This window comes from Larus michahellis, chromosome 2, assembly GCF_964199755.1.
Source record: "Larus michahellis chromosome 2, bLarMic1.1, whole genome shotgun sequence".
Lineage (NCBI taxonomy): Eukaryota > Metazoa > Chordata > Aves > Charadriiformes > Laridae > Larus > Larus michahellis.
In genome coordinates, this window is record NC_133897.1 from 157,263,461 (window position 1) to 157,279,261 (window position 15,801).

Consider the following 15,801-nt stretch of genomic DNA (forward strand, 5'->3'; position numbering starts at 1 on the left):
TGAATCAACCTATAAAGAAGATGCAGGGTTTATCACAAATCTTGAGAGACAGCTGCCAATCTTTCTGATGCCGAGGGGTGATATACAGGGAAAGCACTGATCCTGTCGCGCTCTTGTCCCAGTGGGTTGAGGCACAGCAGCGGGAGGGAGAAAGATCCCGTGATAAATGATCTGTGCGTGCCCTGTGGGCAGCGTGCTGGTCTCCAGAGCTGCATCTCTTCTGCGGACACTAAGGCTGTTGGCAGAGGTAACGGCTTTCATTAGACCAACTAAGAATCATAGAATCATAGAATGTGTTGGGTTGGAAGGGACCTTTAAAGGTCATCTAGTCCAACCCCCCTGCAGTAAGCAGGGACGTCTTCAACTGGATCAGATTGCTCAGAGCCTCATCAAGATATTTGGAAAAAACAGACAAGTGTTTGAGTGCATGAGCTTTTCCTAAAACCTGTGTAAAATGGAATAAAATAAAAAGCTAAGTGAAGACATTTAAAATATGAAAACGATTTCTGGGTAACATTTGACATTGCTTGCATGTGAGAAAGCAAAGCGCTGTTTTTTAGAGGAGAGCTTCCACATCAGCTTTGGTTTTAGGGCTGAAAATATCCTCCCTGGATATCTGGGTACTTAGTTGACATCCACATCTTTTGGCCTTTTGTATCCGAATCCCATGGCAACGCTGACTTCCCAGCCCGTGCTCTGCCGAGCAGCAATGGGTGAGCTGGGCCGGCGGGGGCTGCCGCATGAAAGGGGGAGCGGATTTTACCCGCTTCAGTTGCAAAAGGAGCGCTCGGCTCCGCCGTCAAGGCTGGCCTTCAGCTCTGTAGATCTCAGTCATCTGCGAAGAACTGCCGCACGCTGACCTAGATACTCCATCAGCTCTGCTGCAGCGCTGGCTCGGCAGCGGGGCTGCCATTTCCCTGGTTTCTGCTCTGCCCTATATCCTGCCTTGTGGATTGGGAAAAAAAAAATAAAAGAAAAAAAAAAAGAGGAACAAATTAATGTTAATCAGAATAGCATTTTCCTCCAATGATTTTTCTGGAAAAAAAGAGTTTCTCAGGGAATTCTGTTGCCTTAATCTTCTCCTGCTGCTCCCATCTCATTACATTGCTTTATCTCAGAAATCCTGCCACTTTTCAAACATACGCTGTCCTCAAGAGACAAGAAATGTGCCACCTCCATCCCTCCTTTCCTTGCATCTCCATCGTGTACTCCATAGTACATCAACAGAGACTGGGGAGGGCAATTTATTAGATAATTCATTAGATAAAAAGGGGGCCCCAAGCGAGGGCAAGCCTGGACCTCTGACAGCAGCCATCCGAGATGTTTGCATTGCACTTTGGTGGCGTATCATTAACCAGACAATTGGCCCAGCTCGAGAAGTACCGCCCATAATATGAAAGCGTCTTTGTAGCTGCTGATCTGTACAAGATAGGAAACAAAAAAAAAGCCGAAACCCAAACCTTTGATTGCCTCTAAAATTTCACTAGAGTCAAATTAGATATTGGCGAATCTAATTTTTCCTCTAAAAAGAATTAACAACTGTAAAGGTCCGCCTGGGATTACCAGTAAAGGGGAATGTCTATCCTTGCAGCCTCGCTGTAGAGGGCCACCAGAGCAACGCCAGCAGAGCATCCCAGAAGGCAAACTTTCTCCTTCTTGTTTGCTTCATGGGGCAGCGTTCGGCCTTGAGCAGACACGGCATCCTGCAGCACGATGACACGATGGAGTGCGGTACTGCGCTGCCTTGCCTTCCTCCATAGTTCAAGGAGAAAAGCTGCCTGGACCTGGAGACCCCTTGGTTGAACCTGATGCACTACAGACTGCTCTGAATAAAAATCCCTTCCCTCCTTTCTGCTCTGAACCACGCAGAGCCACAGGCTCGGCTCTCTGCTCCTGCACGCCGCTTTCGTGCAGCTTGAAATGAAGCATTTGGACTAAAATGCTCATACTCCGTCCCTTGGCTTCCCATCTTCGTTACAAGGCTACTGCAGCCTCGGAGGGACTGGTCACCCCTGTGCACTGCACCACAGCTCTGGTGGCCTCTGTCTGGTGGGATGGAGGACGTGGTTTTGGCTTGGTGCCCGGTGGGACGGACTGAGTGAACAGCCCACCGGTTGTTCATCCACGTATGACAGGAGGAGAGGCCATGGCCAACAGGTTTTCTTGCAGGTTGTTCAGACAATTGGGAAGAAAATACTGCAAAGCACAGTAATAAACGTCGTAGTTCACTTGGTGGGATTTGCAGGGCAAGGTGAATAATGCAGAAGCAAGGGGAAACAATGCGACTTTATTCCAAGATATATAAAAATACAATGGTGGACCCTAATAATTTCTTAAAATTTAAAAAAAAAAAGCCTGTAAATGCCAGCGTCTTGAGAGAAGCGAGGGATTCCCTGAATTCAGGAGACACCTTTTCCTAAAGAAGGGGGAAGCAAAAAGGAGGTGAGGTCTGACAGTCCTGCCCTGCGCTCTTTGGCTGATGCTTTTCTTCTTGAGGTAATAAAAATAACCGTGTTTTCAGAAGTGCTCTGATGGAGGGACTGTGACAAGGGCTGGTCTGGGGAGATGTCAGCCCCATTTTCACCTCATGCCACTTTTTCCTCCCTCACTAACCTCTGATTAAAAGGGATCTTTCTTTTACATCCGCGGTCTTGCCAGGGCCAAATCCTCAACCCCACGGTGAAGCCTGCGTGACGAAGCTGAGTGGGAAGAGGGAGCACTGGGGAAGCTGGGTGGCAGCAGGACAGGGTTTTGAGAAGAGCTCCCCAAGGAACACATGTGTACAAGATGGTTTCCCACTCCCTGAAGGCTTCAGGGCATTTCTGTTGTTAGGGACAGGGGCTGGACTTCATCAGAAGATGACCAGCAGCCTTGAAAGCCAGTTGCCTGGCTGACTTTTGCTAAGATTGTGAAGTGCCAGAAGACACAATGTCCTAAAAATTTTGTGCCCCGCTACTCTGAGGGAAGGCTTTGACATCCCCCATGCCACGCAGCTACATTTTGGCTCAGCAGAATCAAACTGGGCTGGAACTTGCCCCGGGACAAACCAGTTGGGTCTTTTGTTTCCATCTTTCCCACCAAGGGCTCCTGCAGCAGCGAATGGACTTGCTTTCCCCGGCTCTCAGCGCACATTGCAAAGCCCACCTTCCCCAGGCCGCAAGGGGGACAGCGTGGTGTCACAGAGATACAGGGCCAGGGGCTGGAGGACGTTCTAAGCAGGCACGTGTGATTTGACAGCATAGACTATATTTGGGATGTTCATTTTGAGGGAGGGCCCATTATTCGAAGCTTTTGTATTCAAATCGTTGATTTAGAATAGCTCGCTGAAAAATGTAGATGTTTTATTTCTGTATAAAAAATACAAAATACACTGCAGAGGACTGCAGTGGCACCAGCGGATCAAAAACAAGGTAATACGAGAAGCCAGTGAGCTGGTTTGTCTGTCACCTGCCAAGAGTTTAACATTCAGTTGAATTCAGCAACTTTGCTCTTAAAGGTACTGAGCTTTCCAAGTAATAAAGTAAATGCAAAGATGGCAAGCAGTGCATTTAAAATATTTATCAGGGCTAGCGCAATAAATATATTCCATTCCCCCATTTCTATTTATGAATTTACTTAAATGCAGCGAGATGAAGTAATTTTACAATGAGCATAATATTATTCCCTTGCATTAATCATGCATTGATTGCCAATGCAATCTGAGCTAGTGGTACCGAAGAACAAATAGGAAATGTGCTTCCAGATTTTGTTGTTTCTCTCCCACTGTGATCACTCCTTGGGCTTGCCTTTCTTCTCCGTCCCATCCCTCCATCGCAGGCAAGAAGCTGAGTGTGCCAAGGAGGAATGGTGGTTTGCGATGGGCCAGTGCCACGCTCTTGTGCGAATGCCGGTCCTCCTGCTCCCACGTGGCCCGGACACAGAGGGCACATTACACGCGTGGCTGCGGCAGCACCAGCTCTTTGAAACACTATGTCAGCCTGTCTCTCTGATACACCAATAAAGCAGAGCTTTTGGAGCATTAATTTTTCAAGCTGCGGGTGGGTATTTATACCATTGCAGTCTGTGTCATGGCTGAGCCATGTTCTGCCAGGTGGCTATTTTACTTCTTCGGGATTCAGTGCACTTTCTGCTGATGCCAGCAGCAAGTCTCCCGCTTGTGTTGCTGGGAGGGGGAATTGGCTATTGTGATAATAGCATACCGTATGTGAGATCTGATAGTAAGGATTTGCCATTGATTTAATTGATTTAATGTCTTTTCCAGGCATTGATCCGGAGCAAGACCCTCTCCGCTAAACTTAGTCCTTGAAACTAAAGAAGACTTTTATAAAATTATTTTTTTGCAAAACATAGAAGGAAATAGAGAAGGGAGGAAGAAAGAGAGGTGGTTTATGTGCTGGGGGCTCCTGCATTTCACAAGGGCTAGGAAAATTTCTGTCTCGAGAGACACTGAGGCTTTTACCTCCAGGTGGGAGCTGGGAGGCAGGAGCAGGTGTCTCTCCCTTTGGCGAGCTCTGCGAAAGCCTGTATCCACCTCTGCGTGGAAAGCTCAGCAGGCATTCCTGCAGCCCACAAATTGTTGCCAGCTGCCAAAGTGAAATGGTTCAGCAGTGAGTCTCCCGGGCTGTGTTCTGGCCAAAATTCAATCGGATTACAAACCCAATTGCTCCAGCCTGTTCCAGAAGCAGGAAACCACCTTCAGCTGGCTGGTGGGATCTGGTCCCAGCGACAGACAGCGCTTCTTCTTGCCTGCTGCAATGTGTTTGCAGCAGCTCGCTGGGAGCAGTGGCTCTCCTTGCAGGTCTTAACGGTTCTCCCTCCTTCCCCAAGCTGTGGGAATGATGATTTCCTGAAAAAAATTAAAAAAAAAAATTTTTAAAAAATAAAAAAGAGGAGGAGAGAGGACTGAAAGGTGCACTGCTGTAAGCAGCTTTTCTCCAAGCAGTGATTTCTTGGCAAAACGTCTTCTGAAACTCCAGGCGCCACATCCTCCCAAAGCACTACCACTCACGTGGAACTGAAATAGCAAATATCTTTCACCAAAATAAGAAAATTGCTTTTGTTTCATATACAGTTTGGCTGTGGACACAAATCAAAGAGGCCCAGCCAATTCTATAGGCAGCAAGACTATCTAATGATAGTTTGTAATCAAAAACATTTTGGAAAAGAGAAAGAAGTTTCCTGTTTGGGGACTAAGTCAGGCTCTGATTATTTGTGATTAAAGGCAAGATGTTAATGAGAAACAGGTTGTCATACATTCACCCACCTGTCGTGTTTCTTCCCTCTCCCTCTTCAGCACTGCCTACACCTACGACATGATGAAGGACTTGGTGACAGATCTTAGCAGGATGCCTCGGCTAAAGCCCCACGTCAGCCTGCTTGTAAGCTGGACCTTCAGCAGGACTTGCTTGGGAAAAGAAGTCATCATCTTTTCTTCGCTTGTGGGTGCAAAGCAGGGGAGCAGGCATGTGTCAGTCTTGCCAATTTAAGGCTACGTCTAAATGCGAATAAGGGAGCGGGATGCTCTTGAGGCTCTTGGCTGATCCTGCCGGGTAAGAAGTGCCAGCAGTAGAGCATTCCCAGGCTGGGGCAGTGGGCTGCCTGTGGGCTCCTTTGCACCGAAGGGATGAGACCTGTAAGAGCGAAAGGAAGAGAATTACAGGGAGATGTGGACGCCTGAGGGTGTAATCAGGAGCTTTGCCCCATGAAAGGGGTGAGGGAGGGAGGCTTTGATTCCTCTCTCTCCCACGCACCTTCACTTCCCTTTCTTTTCCTCTCTATTTCTAGTCCCGTGGGGAAGACATTGCTATTAAAGCAAAGCTCCAGGGAGCTAAAATATACTTAGGGATTCTTTGGAGGAAAACTTGGCTCTGGTGAAGTACACAGGAGTTTTGGAATCAACTTCAATGGAGCCTGAATTTCACCTTGGCAAAAAAAATAGTGTCCTAAAACATTTCCCAAAACATTGCCTGCTTGATGCTGACCTTTCTATCACAACCGTACGGAGCCTGATACCGTCCTGTGAAATTCACCACTCTTTTGTGATAAATCACATCCTTCTTTCAGGAGGTAACAACAAATAAATACCCCTTAATCGTCCTGAGAACGGGATCAACAGTTTCACGTATCACTGGGCACCATGACCAGACCTTTGTAGTTTCAGTGGGAAACTGCTGGAAATCGAATGTTTCTGCAGAGGCTGTTTATTTGAGGGACAACTGGAATATTCCAGTGATCCAGATTTAGTTATTTTTGGTGTCCCTTTCCATAGGGAGTTGGCAACCTATTTAAATCCAGGGGACCATGACTAGCTATTCAAGTTTTGCGCTGCTGGATTTGTGCTGTGTATATTTTGGAAACAATGTCTGCTCTGAGCAGCAGATAGAGCGATGCCACAGCCCACATCAGTCAAAAGCTCTTGTGATTATTTTTCTTTTCCTCTTCCATTTTCAGTGAAGGCTGTGCTCTGTTCTCCCTCTTTCTGTATTTTATTGCCAGTGTGGAATGCTTTAAAAATGCCGTTAAGGAATGTGTTACCCAGTAGGATCTTTTCAACAGCAGTGAAGCTCTGAATCTACGATATCATTCTGATGATTGAAAAAACACAAGCATTTTCTGTTTGGTAAGTGTAACTCTGGGCTATTGACAACAGGCTTCTAATGTAACATGCAGAGCCTACGTTTGCTTAAATGCATGGCGATTTTGACATGATTGGCCTGATTTTCCAAGGTATTCAAACACCTGAGGGTCCCAAGCTTCTGGTCTTCAGCTTCTCAGCAAATGAGACCAGGCACTGGAGATTCAAAAGTTTGATGCAAAGAATGAGCCACCCAAATCTGTGAAGCCCGGTGACTTTACCTTTTTCGTCATCACCCACTTTCCCATTCCTGGGAGAATTCAGCCTGATTTCTTCACTTGCACTCTACCTTTCACAAGCACTTCTGGAGCCATTACTTCACCTGCCTGGAAGGGGCCTGGGATCGGGGAGTGCATCGGGGTGACTCAGCGGTGAGAAGCGGTTTGCAGTTACAAACCTGCCTCCCACGGCAGCTCCGAGCAGGGAATAATCAGCGTGTGTGCGCAAACACCTGGGCTCAGCATGATGAAATGGCAGCCAGTCCTCCTCCAACATCTGCCTCCGCTGTCAGTCTCTCACGTGTGCCCACGTAGCACCGTCCTCTCCACAGCCAGGCACCCAGATTGGATCTCCCCATGCGATCCTTTCCCAGCTGGCAGCAAAGGATCCCTCACCTGCCTCCTCCACATCTCACCCCTTGCCCAGCTCCGGTCTGTGTCTCCCTCTGCTATTTGCTTTGGGAAGCCCCTGGCAGACGATGGAACCGTATCCTTTTATACACGGTATCCTTCCATACACGGTATCCTTCCATGCATTAAGATGATGTGAGGTTTCCCTCTGCACTGCTTTGTCGCCCCCAAACCCTGCCTCGGGCAGGTTTGGCTTTGTCCTTTGGGAAAAGATGGCAGTGGGACTGGGAACAGACTGGCTGCGCAGGAGCGGGATGCTTGGGAATTGAGCAGAAATGCTCTGACCTATCAAGATTAAAATAATTTAAGAGCCTGGGCAATGCTTTATTAACTGATCATTGCCAGGAAAGGAAGAGAAAAAATAAGCTGGAAAAAAAACTTATTTCACTTGCCTTGTTCTGTCTGCAAAAATGACATTTGATAACAATTTCACTTGGGCATGTAGAAGTCAGCGGCTCCGCTGCCATCAAATTCCCACAACCTCCACCTGCCTCCCTGGGCCCTTGTATCTCACCTAGCACAAGCAAAAAAAATTGGTCGTCCCACCAAGAGACAGAATCCTGGTGCAATGCACAGAGAACCCTGTCAGGTAGATGTTGTTAAGAGCAAATTTCATTGGTGAAAGACAGAGGAGGTGGATGACAAACCAAGGGCTAGCACAGAGTGCGTCCTGCCGAAGGCACTAGAGCTACTTTGGTGTCTTCAGCAGGAGTCAGACTGGGTGCGGAGCCTGGGCCATTTTGTGGACCTCGATCTTCTACTCTTGTGAGCAGTCCTGGAGGACGATGGCTTTAAAGTCCCTTTCAGACAGTTTTTGGCCAGAGAAATGTATGCATCCGAGACGCTACAGATGATCAGAATTATTTTTGCTAGCACAGTTTATTAAGAAATGTCCTTAGTGATAAAGTTGCTCAGTTCTTCGTTCTGTGAGTTATAATGTGAAAATAAACATTGCTCTGCAAACAGAGGAAGGCTGGTTAGTCTCTACTAAATTCCCAATGAGTAGCACCAAAGCTGTGACCTCAAGAAGCTACAAAGCTCTTGTCAAATAGGGCTAAAATTGTCTAAAGACTCGCCTCTACTCCTGGAAGAAGCACCGGTGGGATGCTGTATACTTTAGTGCTCTGGTGTGTTCCTTCCAGATGCTGTCTTGCTCCAAGCAGATGATGTCCTCAGTTCAGTACCTGACTTTTTATAGTCCACAAGGTAAGCAGAGCATTTCCAGATTGCTGGGGAGAGAAGAGATCCTCATTCAGCAGTCCCACTTCACCTAGCACCACCCCGTGATCTCCTGGAGCCTGCTGGTGGCAGCCAAAAGGAGGGAAGACAACCGGAACTGTGTCCTGCCTTGGTTCCAGCTGGTGTCATGGCCTTTGCTATGGACTTGCTGGTTTCCATCACAGCTACTCACTCCTCATGTCCCGCTGCTGCTTGGCCACGCTGGCCCCTTATTGCAAAGATGGCAACTGGTGGGGTAACATTTTCTGCTTTAAGAAACACAGGCCCTTGCCACTTGCATAAAGAAATTCCTGCAGCATGAGCCTATTTGCTTGTGCTTTTCCCCTGTGTACATAACCTATAACTATTTTTATCTATCTAGGCACAGACCTTTTATAGTTATCTCTGCTTATTTTCAAAAACTTTAACATTTGGCACGTATCGTATTGGTCCCGCTGAATTTGTGTTGCTTTTCTTCCCTTTTCCCTTCATTCCTTGCCCCCTCTCCTCCGTGGATCCCAGCCCGTGGTCTCCTCCCAAACAGGCACAGGCTGGTTTCAGCCCTGTCTGCCCCGTTCTGATTTAACCCAGCCCCTTCCCCCAACGCAAAATTCATAAGACCTTCTCACAACAATAAAAACATTTTTCACAGTGCTGGTGGCTTACTTCCAGCTCTTAAACTTACAAACCTATTTATAGCTCGAAAGGCTTGAAAAGAGATCATTAAGGGAATGCATTTGTGAATCTAGAACAAAGATCTGATTCTGGCATTTTCTTTACGCAATTACTTATTGCGAGTAATTATGTTTGACACCTGCTTCCCTCTCCCAGCGAAATCTCCCAGCAGTTTACAGCTATGAATTCACTAAGCCACTCTCAGCCTGAGCGGAGCAGAGAGAGGAGCCATCCTTGAAGGTCTTAGACTGACACCATGTTCAGATCCACTAATGTTATTTTTCTTTTAAATTCACTCACTTGCTCTTACTCTGTCTGTGACCCCACTCACGCACCTCCTCACTTCAGAGGTTGAAGTATGAGTGAATTAGACCTTCACAGATTCGAATTATATCAAAAATACAGCACTACATTGCTCAAAGGTGACATTCAATGGAGACTCCGAGCTCCTCTTTTTATTCTGAAGCCATTAAGCATTATCATTCGTCTATAAAATATAGCACAGTTACACACTGATGCAGAGAGATTATTTTTTCCCCTGTTTCTTCATTTCCCCTCGCTGTTAACGTAATGTGAATATCAGAGTGTGGGTCTCAGGAGCTCCATCCTAGCCCTGCTCTACAGTGACAACCTGAATACATTTTTGTGCAAATTATGTTTTCTTTACCTTTAATTCTGATGAGAACCTTAAACAGTCGTTTGAGGTTGCTAAGTAGGAGAAAATCAGTGCTAAGTAGGAAAGTCCACGCGTTACTCATGGAAATGCGCTTCAAAACCAGATTTTCTCTTCTGGATCACGTTTCCACCCAGAGAAATTGAGACTCAAGTCAAAAATGGCAAAACCCAAACAAGACTCAAACCAAGAATGCAGCCACATGAGCTTACCATGGCTTTTTTATTCCTGAATTCAGATTTTTTCTGTTTCCCTGTTACCCTTCAGCTCTAAGTGCCACTTTGCTGCTGGTCACGAAATCTCAGCTGTTTGCAGTTTCTTTCCGTACTGTCAGGCCAGTGTTACAAGGACGATCACGTTGACTTAACCAAGCAAAGCCACCCACCTGCAATTGATACAGGCCGACAGTCGGTGAAAACACAGCAAGGCCAGATACTTCAAACACTAGATACATACCTTTGTAACCATTTTTCACAAGATATTTTCTTTAAGTTTCAAGCCCATGTTCTCCCAAAAAGTGTCTTTTGGTGGAAGGGTTGATTTGCTCTGAAAAATTTCTTCTTGCCGTGAATCATCCTTGTCATTGAATCTTTACTGTGGGCCTTGACAAAGGTCTCAAAGTCCATTTTGTTTTCCCGGAGCCAACATCCACCTGCAGATCAGAGGCTTCATTCTGAAGAGTGCTGGCCATGCTTGGACAGTGCTGTGTGTTCAGGACCTCTGTATTACGTAGAGGCGCTCCCCTAAAAGACACACCTCAGTGAGATTTCCCCTAAAAAATAAGGGGAAAATTAGCTTTATTTATGAAGCACTTTTTTATCCAGGTCAAAATATTAGGCCTCGACTCTGAGAATTCAAGTGCATTTTGTTGTCTTAGGTACCTTCTGGGTGAGGGAGTATAACATAGCGATAAAACAGGGACACGGCAATTTTATATAGTAGGTGGGGTAAGGAGGGGAGGAGAGGGGCTAGAATCACAGTTCCTTAGGGCACCGCAAGGTATGACTTGGGGGTGAGACCAGAAATGTCTCTATAGACATCAAGCGCATGTCTAAACCTCGTCAGGTTCCACAAAGGTTTTCTTCTGCTCATGCTTGACCAGGTTGGTCTTCCCACAACTCATGTAATGAGCTGGATTAAAAACCCTCTTACCCTTCTGCTCCTTCAGCCTATTTGTGCAGGGCACAGTCACTTTGAAACCATGATGGACTTGGCAGAAAGGCTCACTGAGATTCTTTAAATTAATAGATTCTTCTTCATTGTGTTCACTGGGCTGTGTTTACGTCTTGTCCACACCATGTGCCTCACCATTTTTATTTCACCTGAAATGTGCCTACACTTAGACTGAGTGTTCAGAGGTTCGTGATATCCTCCCATGTCTCATCCTCCATCTTCGTCCCAGCTGCACCTTCCTTTACACTTGAACAGAAACGCCTTGGAGCAGAGACCTGTTGGCTCTGTGGAGGTGCCAGCGGCTCTTTAGGGCATAACAACTATGGCCCAGCATGGGGCCAAGTTGCTGATGAACAGCAGTTGTGGGTGCCAAGTCGCTGATGGCTCTCGGGCCTGTTGGTGACTCCTCTGGCTACACCTGTACCGGTGAACTGGTGCCAGTGCCCGCCCTTTTGTCCTGAGGCCAGCTGGCATAGTCTGGCCACGTTGCTACTTTCAGCTTCTCTTAGCTTCCAAAACAAGTTTGCAGACTTCCTACTATGAGTATTACCTGGTCCAGGCTAACTCCTGAACCTTTGTTTAGCAGAGTGCTGCCTGCCCTGGGCCATAATCATGCCCAAGACTACTCCAACAGCTTTACGGTGTTGATATTCCAGTGTCTGAGCCTGGTCTCTGCGTGTTCATGCCAAACAAATGACAACTTGCTTTGTGGTTTAGCAATATCTTTTATCCAAACACCAAGGACTCTTTTCCCTGCTTGTTTGGTGATAATTTCTGTGAATTCGCATATTGTCTCCCAGTTTTCAGTGCATATGTGCCCTTGGCAGATCTGCAGTGACACTATGTGCATGTCTTCACTACAATTAAAGGGTGGCAGCAGTCTTGCAGAGATATAACAGAAATCTCCTGTTTAAAGTAATCATAAATCATAATTCAGCACTCATCTTACTTATTCACAGCAAGATAAACTAACCCCTGCCGAATCCCAGGCTGCACATCCAGCTGGCATTTCTGCAAGGTAGACACATCCTATGCCCCAGGCCTTCCAAGGTTTGAAAAGCCCCAAGGATCAGGTCCTAAAAGCTCACTAAAGGTCACGAGGAAAGTCTGAACAGGATGTGGAAACAGCTCTTCCAAGTCACAAGCTAGCACAGCAGCCCCTGGAGCACATTTTTCTCAAATTTAATAGGCGATGGGGCCTTTATGTCATTTAAATTTTCTTCCCTCTGTAATAACGCACAGGACCAACCTTAGTTCATATAGGCCAGGGTCATAGCTCCAAAAGTAGTCAGAAAGCAAGTCTCAGGGTAAAAGAAGGAGCCCTGTAGGCAGGGGAATGCTAATTCAATGGTCCAAAGGCCTTAATTGTATGTGTGTTCATATATTACAACTCAATGGTGAGTAAAACAACTTCCATGACAGTGATATACCTGAGAAGGCTGAAAAAATTAATCCTGGGAAACAGAAAGGGTGAATAAAACACAGACGAGTAGAAGAAAATGGGGATTTGTCTGTTGTCCGTGGCAAGCTCAAAGTAGGACCTTGTTAAGGAAAGGGCTGATGGGGAAAAGGAGGCCCCTGGCAGCAGGGGGGGCCAGGAGGGCTTCCAGAGGTTCCTGCTCAACAGAGGGCTGGGAGGGCAGCGCACCAGCAGCGTGCGAAGAGCAATGGAAAAAAGAGAAGGGAAGGCCAGGTATGCAACACGTTGTCTGCAGAGAGTTGCTGCAAAGGGAAGTCCACACAGTCTTTGCTAACTCTAGCTTGGTGGGTACGCCATGTGAAGACAAGAAGTAGCACACGTAGCTCTTTGGAACCCAAGAGACCCATCTGCACAGCCTGTGGGTGGATCTCCAGCATCCGCAGGGGACAGACACACTCAAGGGCAAAGCAGGTCTCATCAGGGACAGCTCTGGTGGGTCCTGGAGCAGACGCTGGCAGGTGCTTGTCACGTTCAGAATGTGGTTGTTCAATCTGCCTGTATTAACACGGGGGTAAAATTAGGGGAACGCACTCACCATCTTCATAACACAGGGTTCACCAATCTCCCCACTCACTAAAACAGCAATATTTTAAAACAACCTTTTTATTTTCATCCATGGCTGGATCCTGGGGTCTTATTTTATCTGTCACATCCAGCCTGCTAAGAGAGGCAGGTTCTGTATCTTAGTCTGCGATATGATTTTCTGTTTGTCCTTTTGAATGACTTTGCCCAAAGGGGTGACAATAAAAAAATGTGAAAGCTGGTGTCAAAATAATTTCTCTGAGCCTGGAACATACATTTTTTTCATTATTCTTGACATTCTCTTTTATTTGTGTCTTGTCTCTTCCTCTCTCCACTCACGTTCAGTATTAGAGCAAAGTAAAGCACATAATACAGATGATTCTGCCTTCAGATTTCTTGGCTAGCATTGACCCACTCTCATGTGGATATGTGGGAGCTCTGCACACCACATATGGTCTTTATATTCCTGCAATTTATGAAGACACATAATTTTCCATTCACAAGTGCACGGAGCATGGTCAGATGGAAGATCCTTTGACTCCTGCTATTGGGAGCTCTCCTGCTATTTAGCCAGAGCCAAAAGCTACAGAAGCACCCCAGAAGCAATCTCATCCAGCAGCAAATTAAAAGAAATAATAAAAGGAAGTGCTTCATGTTGTCACACAGATTATCCAAAATAGACCTTATTAGGTCCTTCCATTCTGCTGGCCAAGTGGGGTGATGTTTCCAAGAGGAGGGGAGCTAAGACAGTGCTTCCTGCTTGTTATTCATTTGGGTGGGAAGCTGGGATGTGGAAGGGCTTTAGGAACAGACCCTCCCTCCTGAAGGGAAGAGGGCCCATGTTGCAGAAAGGACAGTTTTACGTGCTGTCGGGAATTAATTGTCCCTGGTAACGTGGTCTGTAACGAGGCGCCAGTGTTAATGCTCCCACTCCGTCTGCGTGGCTCTCAGAGGCCCTTATCGTGTAGGGAGCGGGAGCCAAATGGCAGCAAAGTGAGGTTGGAAAGGATCAAGAGCAGATGACATTGTTTCAACGCTAATCCCCAAATAAGGCTGTTTTAGGAAGAAAGCTCGTCTCGTGGTGATACCGTATTAACACATAACCATTGGCACAGCCGGTGGGGTGGGTTCTCCCCCTTTCAGCCCTCTTCATCCCTTCCTAAATTCTTTCCTCCCTACCCCAGATTTTATGCTTTAAAGCCCACTGTAAAGGACCTGGCCTGCTTCTAAACACATTGCCGGGTATTTCATGTGTTTAGCAAAAGCAGGGGCTGATTTCTGAACGGGTGCCACCGTTTTGACGTTTGTGTTTGGGAGATGGCATCTCGGAACCTGTATGTCAAGGGTGACATCTCAGGATCAGACGTGGTTTGGCTGGCATCACGGCTTTGTTCCTGGGCATGGCCGCTTCTCCCGAAGGCAGTGCAGGGTAAGCATTTGTGCTCTCCATCTAGATAAAACATAAGCTGACATGTTTTTACCCTTTATTATTGACATTACAGTAACTCTTCAAACAACGTATAAGATGATGTACTGACATGGAGGACACAGTGGTCCAGCTCCCACATCAAAGGTGATGAAAAAGGTGGAAAAATGTCAGATGTGCTATGTGGGGTTATTTCAATCCATCTGTGTCTTTAATAGCCGCAACTAAAAAATGGTTAAAATGAAAATTATTTCACACTCTGGGATTCCTGGCAAACCATAGTGCCACAAAGCTTGTAAAGATGAATTGGATGCTACAGTCAATTGGTCTTAGTGAGCTACTGAAGTCGCTGCAAAAATAGGATTTGCCTCATGGCTGAAATAAGGGACTGGGAATCTCCTGGCATTTGTTACAGTCTCCACCACGGATTTGAAATGGTGGCTTAGGGCAAGGCTTTGTTTTTCTGCCTCGCTGTTCTCCTGCCTGAACTAAAGAGTATTTCCTCCCCCTTACAGAAATGCTTGTGCTGGGAGATTAGCAAGGTGTACCGAGAGCCTGGCACGGCGTGGCCACAGCTGGAAATTCCAGGGACTGTTTGCTGCAAGGGCACATGTTAAATAATTGTGCTTTTTCTCTTTCACCGTGGCTGTTGCTGTCCATCAGCAGCAATGGGGACACAGCGGCGAATGCATCATCACTGTCCTCTGACACAACGGAGTTGGGCCACGGGCTGACCATGGGACATTTATGAAGGTAGGGTGCACAAATGGTTTTTACATGCAGATATACACATTTTCCTGGCACGGGTGATGCACACAATGTGAACAGTTCGGAGAGTCGCTTTGAGTGGACATACTTTGCAAATAATGTTTGGTTTGTGTTGAAACAAACAGGGAGTGATTGAGACATGCAAAGGTGTCGGCAGTGCCACAGTGGGAAAATTATGAAGGCACTCACACATGATGTGTCGACTGAATTCACGCACTGGGACACCTCCGGAGCTCGGATTTGTGGCAGAACAGAAGAGAACTGGGTCTTCAGTCCAGTGGGGTTTAAGCACCCAACTCCTTTCAGTATCTAAAATATGAAAAACCTGATATGAATTTAATACACAAATGGGCATTAATGCACTTTCTTCAGTTCAGGCCAACGATTCCTGGCTTGGGCTGCAGAGTGGAGGAGATGCTGTCACAGAAATTCAGAGGTTGCTGCGGGGAGCTGCAGTGTGGCGGCGGCCAAGGGCCCTGCTCCAGACCAGCTCCCACGCGGTGGGGCTGCCAGGAGCGGCCAGGGCTGCATTACAGCGGAGCAAAGGATCAGGTATGCTCCAGAGGAGAATAAATCAGCCACCTGTAATTACCCATAGGCAAT